General features: G+C 46.3%; 1 long non-coding RNA gene across 2 annotated transcripts in view; it reads left to right on the forward strand.

The window, feature by feature from the left end:
* Positions 1-10,993, forward strand: part of LOC125385787 — a 130,254-nt gene extending 119,261 nt beyond the window's left edge. For both annotated transcript variants that reach the window (XR_007225412.1, XR_007225413.1), the window contains one exon: positions 10,607-10,993. This is a non-coding gene — a long non-coding RNA (uncharacterized LOC125385787). The remainder of the gene's footprint in view (positions 1-10,606) is intronic.
* Positions 10,994-11,962: the final 969 nt, after the last annotated feature.

Below are 11,962 nucleotides of genomic sequence, written 5' to 3' on the forward strand. Positions count from 1 at the left end.
CGACGTGCAGCGTGCACGTTAAATTATCTATCGCGCAATTATTCATTTATGCTTATTCGCCTTGATACACCCGCGGATCTTGAATTATTACCGGCTTAACCGGACTTTTAATTCTAACGTATTACCATACTTATCGTAGCGTACGAGCGATTCGCTGCCCCGTGCCACGCTCCTGTCACGCGGTGTTTTTACTCGAAGAACGTCGCTTAAAATGCTTTGCTCGAAAACCTGTGGCATCGTACTCTACCAGATTTCTTCCGTTCCAAGTTCTCATACCAATGCTTGGAAATTTTTCTTGTAAAAAAAGAAGTATCAAAATAATCGAAAGAACGAGCATGGGAAAGAAAATAGTCGTTTCGTGTAAAAATTTTCGCATAGAATCGTTGCGGTTCGGAAAATCGAGGAAAAAGAGGAAAATATAGAGAACGGAAACACGGTGTACCGGAGATGAAACAAAAGGGGATGCTTGCAAGAATTCAGCAGCGGGAACTCGGCAACGAGAAGCTGTGTTGCTCTTCCAGGGAGCTTCAACGGTGCTTGGTTTGCGAGTAAGGCATATTTAGTACATAAATCAAAGCGCAAGTGGCCTTTGCTGGGGGCTATGAGTTTATATGCTAATATAAGGTAGAGCACACTGTACACCGGGACGCCATCTTGACCGCCCCCGAAACGTCTTGAAGATTCACCCCGGAAGATATATTCGTAACGTTACAACGCGACGATTCTGACTCGTTTCATAAAAAAGGAAAGCACGTGAGCTTTTTTTTTTTTTTTTTTTATTCATTTTTACTAAAGTACAGAACGTTGTCACCAGAAATTCCTAATTCTTGTCTCCATGAAACAGACATCACTCGATCATCTTTTATATATCCTATATTCAAAGATGTACGAAGAATAAGATATTACAGGAGTGCGACATTGTTATATAAAATCGTACTACGTCTCAAATATCGTATTATTGGTCAGAAGGTTGGTTCCGAGGAGTAAGTTAAAAAAATGTCCCATCGTTTCCGAGAGAAAATACGCCGCGTCGCGTCGCATCGAGTAAAAGCTAAGATCTAGAACGCCGGAAAGTTTATATAGAAATGGAAATCGTAGTGTACCGTATAGAGTCGGCCATCTTGACTGCGATAGAGCGGACCCAGGGGGTTGGTCGGTGCTCGCGGGTAGATGGAAACGTTGGCAGAAATATTCTCCGCGCTCGAGATTACCAATATGCCCCCGACACGGCGAGTCCATTCCTTTTCGGCGAACGGAAGCGGAGTGAAGTTCCTGAAACCGATCGTGGCGAAACTTCTCGCTTCCGTGTACTCGCAGAACTCTTAGTTGCGTCCGCTTTCAAACTGGGAAACTTTCGAACGTTCTCGCCGAGTTTGGCGCCCGAGAGAAATCGATTACGTGTTGCATTTTCGTACGAACTGAGAGGAATAGTAATTAAATGGTAGAAAAGACACGAGGCGACTTGTCCCTCGATTTCTAAACAGCAAGGTCTCCCGAGTCTCTTTTCGAGATCGAACTTTAAACAGAATTTCGAGAGCAAGAAGCAGTTGCGGTTGAGGGGGTGTTATCGAGACATCGCCGTTAAGACTGGAAGATCCGGGCGCGCTTTCTTCGCCAACCTTTCGTGGCGTTGTTACGGCAAACGTTTAATTAAACTTGTAAAGTTGCCGCGTTCCATGGCCGAGCCACGGAAGGGATTGGTGTTGTTATGCGCGGGGCGTGATCCAACCCCGTTTAGCCGTATCGCGGCGTCGTAAAGGCGACTGCCGCTTCGTGTTTCGTAATGCGGGCATCTTCGTACTCGTGTTACGAGAGTCGTTCCCTTATCTCCGCCCTGGCGAACGTGTCATCTGCTCGGAAACTCTATTCTCCGCGCACCTATGCCTTCGACCGAACCTGTTCTGTTATTCCTGGCCCCTACGAAACGAGCTTTCGTCGCGCCGTAAAAATACCTTGCTAAATAATCGGCTCGACCGTTCGTGTTAATAATTAAGTGCTTAGAAAATGACAAAGTTCGTCGTGATTACACGTTGTATCGCGTTTTCGTCGCGAAACAAGAATTCTTGTCCAGTGTTAAAATATAAAAGAGCGTCGACGGGAGTACCGAAGGATAGCTATTTCCATTTTTCATCAGACCGGCCGTAATACGGGCTGAAATAAGTCTGCTGGCGGGGGGGGGCGGATGGAGGTGGTGAGGGGTGCCTGAAAAAGGCGGAACGGGTGTTGTATAAAACCGCTCGCGACATTACCTCCAATATTCGCAAAACGGATTCTCCGGCGGCAGCAGCCTCGCCCGCCCCCCTTCCTGGCAAACCCCTTCCACGCAACCCCCAACCAACGGCTGGTAATGAGGTGGTTTCAATTCTGGCCTCGGGGAACAACCCGGCCCGGTGTGTAGGTACATCAGCTATTGCCATGTAAATGTCCGAGAGCGAGAGGGAACGAACGGACGAGATTGATAGGAGGGACGAGACCTAGCTACCGATCCCGTGCTTTCCACTTTTTTCCTCCGAAAATTCCCAATGAATCGCCTCGATCGAGCTAACTTGCACGGCTACGGAATTAACAGAGAATTTAACGCCTGAGATTTTTAGGCGACTAGAACGTAGATACGTATAGACAAAATTGATGAACTTTTATAATGGAAGACCGTTAAAAAAAAGAGAGAGGAAATGAACGATACAGTTTTTGCGAGATACATAGCGACAAGATTTCGTGCGAGCTACGAATGTTGCTACACAAAGTTCGAGCGAGCGAAGAAGGCTGGCCGGCAAGTGCTTCCATTCAAGAAAGCTTCGAGGAACTACGACGAGCTCGCAAACACCAGCGTCGAGTTATCGCCGTGAAACGGAAACGCCGCTTTAAATCTTTTTCCCAGAGAGCAGTGAAAATTTGGTGGCACGAAATCACGGCCCAGTCTTCTGTTGGCCCCGATAACGATATAAAACAGTAGTCCACGTCCCGGTCCGCGACGAGCATTTTATATCATCGTCGACCGATGAGCGGGCAATATCTCAGCGTCTTCAAAACGGTCGCGAACTTTCCTGCTTTTCACCCCGTTAACATTGAGAGTTTCGCGTAGAAAGAAACTTGCAAGAACAAAGTGGCGAAAGAGGGACGACGGGAATGGCGAAACGAGGCTCGTGAAATAAAGTAGACAGTGTCACTCGGTATAGTTTTACGGATGCCCGCGGGGGTTGCCGAGGGGGTGGCAGCCCCCAAAAATAAATCGCGAAGGCGCCGCTGCTCGTAATTTAAACTAGCGCAGTTTCGGTAACTAGTTCCTCTCCCCGTTCCGCTTGGACTTTCAACGACAAAGAAAACGATGGAACGATCGAAGGGTGAAATGTACGAAGGACAGAGAAAGGAAGAGAGGTGGAGGGAATAGAGCAAAGTGGCGAAGGGTCAGAGAAGCGGAATAGGTGACGTCGTAACCGAGACGGCTGTAAAGCGATTCGCAGTAAACCGCGGAATGAGTTTATTGCGCTTATTGACCGAACCCACCAAGCAGAAGTGTTCGTGTTAAAATCGCTGTTCGAGGTTTTGCGCTAGCTCGTCGATGTTTGCGACGCTTTCTTCCCTTCAATATGGAAGTCCCTTTGGCGAACAGGACGCGTCGCTTTAGTTTGTCGGGAATGTCTGATATTGCTAATTTCCTGCGAACAAGAAATATTCATTGAACATAAATCAAAGGCAAAAGTCGTACGTAACTTAATCGATCAATATTTGGAGTATCTTAAAGGCTGGCAATTTTCTGTAAGAGCTCAGACGATTATAAACTTTTAGCCGAAAGTTCCTAGTAAAAAAATACAATCATGGACTTGAATCAATCTGATTCCGAGGCAAAATTAATGTTTGTCAGATTAATTTAAAGAAGTGAAATTCCACATGCAACACTAGGTACAACAGAAGCAATCGGTACTGCTGCTTAATAGTTTAATCTACAGTTTAATCACATGGTACAAGCCAGACCGATACGAATCTCGGAAATATTTGAGGATATCCTGTTGCCATTTGCTTCGTAATCGTCAGTGACGTATTACGTTCGATTCGTTGCTTGTTTTTCACTGGGAACCGCCTCTATTTCTTCAGCAAGCCACCGTCCCTTCCAAGGTCCATAGACGGCACAAATGGAATCGCGGGGGGCAGTATTTTTTCTTCCGGACGTTATCCGTGCTCTTGCGCGACGGCCTTTTAATTCGAGGCCTCTAACGAGTAGTAAATTTTCTGCAAAGGCAATACCGGTAAACGGGAGACTGCTCCTAACAGGACAGAACCACTTAGTTTTTTCCCCCTTTTCGGCCGGCCCCTTTCGCGCCCCCAACACCCACCAGTATTAAATACTAATTCCATTAAAACCGTAGAAGGGTTGCGCCCATATCTCTGACCCATATTTCATGCCGAAAGCTTTTCAATCTGAGAAAATACTTATGGATCCGGAGCGGACCCTCTGGGATCGCAGGACGAAAAGTATGGAAGCGGGACCACGAGAAAGGATCGATAGTCGAAAGCTTTTGTTTGTCCATCGAGCCGTCGTCGGATCGTAAAAAAGAGAAATCAATTATCTTCTCCCTCTAGAAAAAAATCCCAAGCCTCTAGCATCTCCTCGTAACATCGATCGACGATATTTAAAAATTTTCATCAGCCTGTTACCTGTTTTCTTATTCGATAGCGAACCATCCTCGTACGATCGCTATTAACATATTCCACGAGAGGAGATTAATTTACGATGCAGATACGACGGAACGTTCGTTCAGCGGTACGTTGTGGACGAACAAGATCGAGCGATATCCGTAGCTCCGATTTCATTAAGTTTCTTCTTGGAAGGGTGGGTGTCGGCTAAAAAGACACGGTTTGGCGAGCGATCTCATCGACGAGCCGCGAGATCGCGCGAGAACTTCTTGCCGGCAGATAAACGCGAATGATTCGGCCTCGCGCTACCGATGCAATCACGTAGAAGGCCGCGATAACAGAGTTTCAATTACGGGCCATTCGCCTGTTCCCGCCTAATAGGCCGATCGACGATTGAAGATTAAAAGCCGATCGCGGGGGGATCGGCCTGTGTCGACCGATAATAATAATAGTGGTCGGGCGTCGGCAACTTCCCGCGGACACTTTCCAATTTCGTTTTCTTCTTTTTCTTCCTCTCTGTCTGTTCTTCTTCCTCCTCTTTGCTCGTATTCCTCGCGTCGCATCGTTCGAAGGAAAGAAAGGGAGGAAGAGAAAGGATAGAAAGAGGATCGGTAACCGGTGGCGAGAAACTTTTGGTTCAATTACTTGGCCGGTGGCGTCGGGGCTATCGCGCGATAACTCAATCGACGGGCCAGATACATGGGTGCAATCGCTAAAAGGCCCTGCGCGCCTTCGATGACGATCGCTCGGACTGATCGTGAGAACGCGCCACGGGAACGATTCCACTTACGAGCTTCTTTACGAGCGCGTAATCGTTCGCTCTGGGAGCAGCTCGTAAATCCACCTCTTTCTTCGTGGAGAACTCGCCGAACCTACTGATTTCTTCATCGTTGATGGCCGATTTATTTGTAATTTGTTCGCTTCAGGATATCTTTGGATCTTAGAACAAAGAATGTCATCGAAAAATGCGATAATATGTCTAGGTGTTTCGACCACTCGCGGGGAGACGCGATCGCGAAGGAGCACGCCAACGGGAGTCGTAAATTCCCGTTACGATTAGATAATCGACACCACGAAATGATCGATCCCCTATTTCGGTTAGGATAATAGAGGTGGTTAAATTGACTATGACACTGGTATAACGAGTATGAATTAATGCTTTATTCCAACAACTTTGTAGAAAAGATAGTTACGCTGGTGCGTATGCATGAGTTACGTATGTGACTGATCTAAGGGTGTGCCCGATCAAAGATATGTTGACTGTATGAAAGAAGGAAAATCAGTGCCGTTTGGTGACGGCGCTGTGGCGGAGGAAAGCTTGGAATGGATGGATCTAAGGACATGAGATGATCTGATTCGTTTAGGACAAGTTTCGTTAAAAAGAGTGAGGGACATAGACTTCGTTGGTAATTGGCTAATTGCTATGTTGGTGGATGAGGAAGGATGCTAACTGTCTTTGAGGTAATATGACCAGTAGGAAAACCCAACTTCCCGTTGTCAATGCGTAGAAGACATAAAATCTAAATTCTATTCTAAAATCTAGAAACCGTTCGGTGAAAGAATATCTGTTTGGTCTGAAGGCTAGTAGATAGGAAATTTCTAGGATTTATGGAGATTACTTGGGATTATTAAGAGTGAGCCATAAAGAGGCGAAGACATCTGATTGCCATTCTGCCCACGGTCCATGGCCTGGTCTAGGTAAAGAGTAGCCTGACGTAACACTAGGTATACTCAAAATCTCAACTACGATTTGCTATAATTTACAGCAAACTTAAATAAATATTTATTGAAACGATAGATATCTTAGAAACTCGTAAATAATAATACTAATAATCCTTTGGTACAGAAAAAGATCGATATAAATGAACAAGTAATTAACAATTAATAGGAAATGACGTATGGTGCGAGAATAAAGACGAGTTACTGACATGTTCCTTAAACATGAGCAATTCACAGAAGAAATCGGATAAATGGACGAGTGATTTGGCATGTTTGCAGATACGCTTGATAGAGCTGCCGAAGGCATAGTTAGTCAGAACCTGTACAGAGATGTGTAGAATAATGGAATCTTTCTGAAACCTCTTAAAAAACAGGAGGATCTGGGCAGTCTATGTATCTATTTACAGTTCTCTAGACAAATGTAACGTCAGCTACAAACCTACGTTATTCCAATGTAAAAAATCCACGGGATATTAAGAACGAATCATAGTTATAGCATGTTATCTGAATAGGCTTACCGATTTTGCAGGAAACAAATTCTCAATGGAACCAGCATACGTCCGGGGGTGGAGATTCCAGATAGACGAGCAGTATTCGAGGTGGAAGAATCAAAACGGTATAGAGAATTCTAAATGTTATGCGATTTCTATAAATATGTGAAATATAAAAGTCAACGCAAATTTTCAATAAAGGTTTATCGAATAGAGTATAGAGGAACCGCGTAGCTCGATTTCTGCAGTGACTCAATAAGAACGACGATGGTCAGCGATTGGCCACGAATCAGTCGCGACGAATCGCGCGACGAGCAAGAATGATCGGACCGGACACGCACTCGAATATCTAGGAAATCCATGCAGATCGTTAACGACGGTCAACGACAGTCCAGAGAAACGAAGCGAACGTCCATCGAGTGGTAGAGCCATTGTGTTCCCGATCCCCTGAGACAACAGGGTTCGCACCCTATTGCTTCCGACACGGACGTCTCAATTAAATGTATACGAGGCAAGTGGGGTTGATAAAGCGTTCAGTCATAAATATGAATTATCCGCGGTAAACGCTCCCTCGAGTACGGCAGTCGGGGGTTCGAAGAAGACTAAAAGTCATCCGCGAATCTGTCCTAAGAATTTGTCAGAAGTTGTTGATTGATTGCAAAGAAAACATAGATGTCTGTGGAACTTTTAAATTAGAAAATCTTCGGGAAGTGGACATTTTTCGCTATGATGCAATAAGATCTTCAAGGGCGGTAGAATAGATTTCAGGGGGATAGAAAGCGAACGGAAACCATGGGCGCGGATATCGATTCTTCCTTTCGTCCAATCGTTCTAATAGAAAAGTAATGTCACTCCCGTTCGCCGTGGCATCTCGAGGCTAATACGTCTTGCGGGCATGCAGGGGTGTTTATGAAGTATGGCGATGCGTTTTAGCAGATTGGTGACGATACTAGGGCGAGATCGTAATAACGCGAGCCGATCGAATGAATCGGCAAAGTTGCGCGAGCTTTCTATTTCAGACTGATAGATCGATGCTTTTATGAAATTGCGATAAAAAGCCAATTCATCTCGTATCTTGAAGAAAACTGTTCTGGAAGATATTCGCATCTTTTGCTTTCTATGAGGAACGCCATTTTTCTGTGATATACAGATTTTAAATTTTAAAGTTGCGAGGAAAGTTCGACGAAAGTTACAACTAAAGGTTTGGACATCGAAAGTGACTACATTATCCCTACAGTGTCCTTTCCTAGCGTGACTGCGCGTAGAACGGAGGCAATTTAACTCCAACTAGCACCTGGAACGAGATCTAAATCACGTTATCCTTTAGCCAGTGCGAAATCTGCGTTCGGGAAGTTCGGCTACCGAAGTACCTGTCTCCGACTAGCAAGGTCAGGAAAGGGGCAAAAACGAGTTCTAGAGGGCGGCGGGTGGATACAATCCCGACTAGCTAACTCGCACGGTCGCTCGTCGTGTATCCAACAACCTACATCGGTGGTTTCCTTCCTGTGGAACGTTTGTCGGTACCCCGTGCGGAATAGAAGCGGCCACGACGATTCAGAGGAGTGTGACTCGACAAGTCCCAGGAAGCGTGTGCTTTGCTAACGATGACAAACTGCCCCGTTCTAAGACGCCATATTTATGCTAATCTAGCTGGGTAGACTCTGCCTCGAACCTACGAGCTTTCTCCCCTCTCTTTTATCCTCTCCACAAACGCTTGCTTACACGTGCCTTGCCTCCACAAATTCTTTGATCGAATCGCGGGAATGGATCGTCCATCGTTCCCTCCCATTTTCCTACGAAATAGCTTTGTTCTAAAAATTCATCAGCTTCGTTGCAAGTGCTGATATTTGTTAATCAACTCCCAAGAGAAACGACGAAGAAGTCGGAAGCAATACTACAACTGGAACCGACTGTTCTGCAAAGTTTAAGGAATGGAAAGGAAGTATCATCGATGAGAAATCGTTTTCAGAGAGTCGGTTATAAATTCTTTACGACGTATCTCGACCTCAGCGTGCTCGATAACTCCGTACCTATGTGAAGCCAGAATCTAGGGGCCACACGTGCTGGTTAGAACGCGACAGGAACCATGCGTGTCTCGCGACTTCTTGTCTTGCCAACAGCGTGTTTTGCCTTTCTTTCCACCCTTCCTCCGATATTCCCCCGTCCTCTGGATCTAGCCGGGCCCCATCCCCCTGCACGCTCGCGGAGAATATGGATCGGCCCTGACAATATTGCCGCTGGAACCACCCCGTGTCTAGCGACATGATATACGCGGCCGCATTTCATATATTCCATTGTTTCCAAGTTTTCGGATCCATTTGTAAGATTAAATTTGTAATGCGGCCCACCACCCCGAACCCTGCCGCTTCGCCACCTCCTCGACGCCCATCCAGCTTTTCTGCGCGCACAACTAGAGAATCGACGCATATGGCCAACCGGCCAATTTCCATCAGACGCTTCAACCGAAATCTGGATGCTGAAATTTTGCAGATTTTATCATACTTTTGATGATCGCCAGAGAAAGAGAAAGAGAAAGAAAGAGAGAGAGAGAGAAAGAGAGAGCTTTGCTTGAATTAATCGTCACTCAATGTAAATAACATAGCTTTCTGGTTTCAATTTCAATAGAAACAGATCTGACATAAGCTCTGTACAGTTCGAATGAAACTTCGACCACTCCACTTTTCATTATTTCGCATCCATACGCGAAAGTATTCTCGAAGAACGAAAATGGAGCGCGAAAAGGGAAAATCGGAAACGGGATCTGGGCCAGAGCAACGCGGCATTCATTTCCATCGGCGGTTTTCGTTGCTTCTGGACAAAATCACGAACGTGGGCGCGAACATGCGCCCGAAACGTATGGTGCATAAGCTGTTCGCTTTAACCGGCCACTTTCAGATTGGATGGCGCGCTCCTCGGCATATGGATTCGTCGCGGATTGAGCCGCGGTTTTCATCGCGAAATGGGAATTTCATTTCTATCGGAACCCGACACCGGGGCGACTGCCAACAGAATCGAAACAACAATCCTTTTAATCCATCAGCCAAGCTTCGTTCCTTTTCCCAATCTGAATCCTGACCAAATTTTGCGAATCTTATTTTATATCCTTCTATATTTATTATCAAAGACAATGTGACTGTTCCACTATGCACAGAATAGAATATTCCTACACACTGTTGTAGCTCCCGTGTCAAATTCTCTCTAACAGTCAAAGTGACGTCAACGCGACAGAAAATACTCAGGGGGCGGGTCGCTTCTTCCGTTTCCGCAACGGAATCGGGCAGCAGCGCTCGAGTGAAACAAACATGTTCAGGACGGTGCAAAGCACAGGTCGACCAGTCCACCTTCGCGCTGCCACACATGCGGCAGCCTTCCCAATTATACCGCGAGAGGTCCGCGAAACTTTCATAAATTTCGTCACAGAGCGAGCAAATGGCTTCCGGTCCAGCGGTCGGACATTGTCGATAACAGGCACGTCGCCAGGGGCGAATTCAATATCGCATTCGCACCGTTCTCGTCCAACTCCACCATTTCCAGTGCCTCTACCCTCCTTTCACCCTGGCGTTGTTCCATCCCCTCTGCGAGCGACGGTGTCCTCTCCTCCGCACTACCTCTACATCCCCCGTGCACCACCCCCTCCCCACTCCCTCCCACGCACCCCTCGCATTGTCCCTCGCATTGTTCCGAAAGTTTTCGCCGGAGCCGCGTAGTCACTGCGCCGCGCGCGATTACCATATGAATTAAAGTAATGTGATATACGATCACAGGGACTATCCGGCGGAGAGGCTCGAAGAAGACGCGCGGGGCCGCGCCGTGGAGGACAGCCTCGCACCAGAAGCTATCTCGAGACCGGCCTGATCGGAGCAGCCTGCCTCCCTCGATTGATCCACCAGATTCTTCATACAAAAACAACATATAGTATTGCTAAGAGGGATAACGATCCTCCAGCGGAGCAAGAATACTGTCGTGACAAGCGACAAATATTTTAATTTACAACAATTAAGCAGAGAGAGAAAACTTTCCATCCCGATATCATAACGAAATTAATTTAAGAAATGAAATCGTTCGTATAGTTTCATAGAATAATAATTCGTACATGTAATTTAGTCAGAAATAAACGTGAAATATCTACATGACGATCGTCGTTCGAAGGTTAAAAGGACTGTTAATTCGATGGGATTTAGCGAATAAAATTTTACGATCTCCAATTGATACTTTCGAATGGATAGAATAAGCGGAGCCCTATAAGTAAGAGTCAAGGTCTCTGATCGTAGAGAAAATTAGTACAATGCAAGGGTAGAGATGATGCTCTGCCTTCGGAATTCTAGAAGAATCATCCGGCGATCAAGGAATCACGGTATCGCTCGCAATTCATTTAACCAGAGAAGAAGCTGTACGCGTGGCAGTCCCAGATGCGTTCAGATAAGGAGCTCGACCCCAGGAAAATGGGTGGTTGGTTTAAAACAGCGACGGGTCCCCTTGATCGCGGTCTGGACCTTTACTAGGAACGATTTGAAAGCGGGTGCACAATAGCTATCGATACGACGGCGCGCGTAGCACGCGTCTCTGCTTTCTGGCCGACACGATATCTCGATCGCAATAAATTCACATTAACCTATCTGCTGGTGTGGCCCTTGCCGCAGCTTTAATACATCCCATCGGGTGGCCCGCCCTCTATATCGGCCGCGGATCCGCGCCGTTGTCGGCGCCGATTTTAATTTTTCAATTTTACGAACCCCGTCGTCTTTTCTTGCCCTCTGCTTCTCGCCCATCTCCCTTCTTTCCTATTCCCTGTCTTCTTACTGATTTTGTAGCAGATGCAATCGTGATTCGGTGATAATTGGATAGGCCACGTATGAAATATTCCGTTTAACTCCTTTCAAGATAAAGCGATTGGTAGAAAGGATGAAAAAAATCTCGGTAAGTGATACAGGTATCGCGATTAAAAGCGTAAAAGTAAGTAAACAAGGGTTGGTTAAACGACTCGGTTCACAATGACCGGTGTAAGGCTCGAACATTAATTTCTAGTAATTATCAGAGGTGTAATTCACCCGGCGAGGGTCCCGGGTCGCGTCCGGGGTCGGCCAGTGCGTGTTAACGCCGTTGTTATGCCCCATTATATT

Source organism: Bombus terrestris, chromosome 10, assembly GCF_910591885.1.
Source record: "Bombus terrestris chromosome 10, iyBomTerr1.2, whole genome shotgun sequence".
NCBI classification, from domain to species: Eukaryota; Metazoa; Arthropoda; class Insecta; order Hymenoptera; family Apidae; genus Bombus; species Bombus terrestris.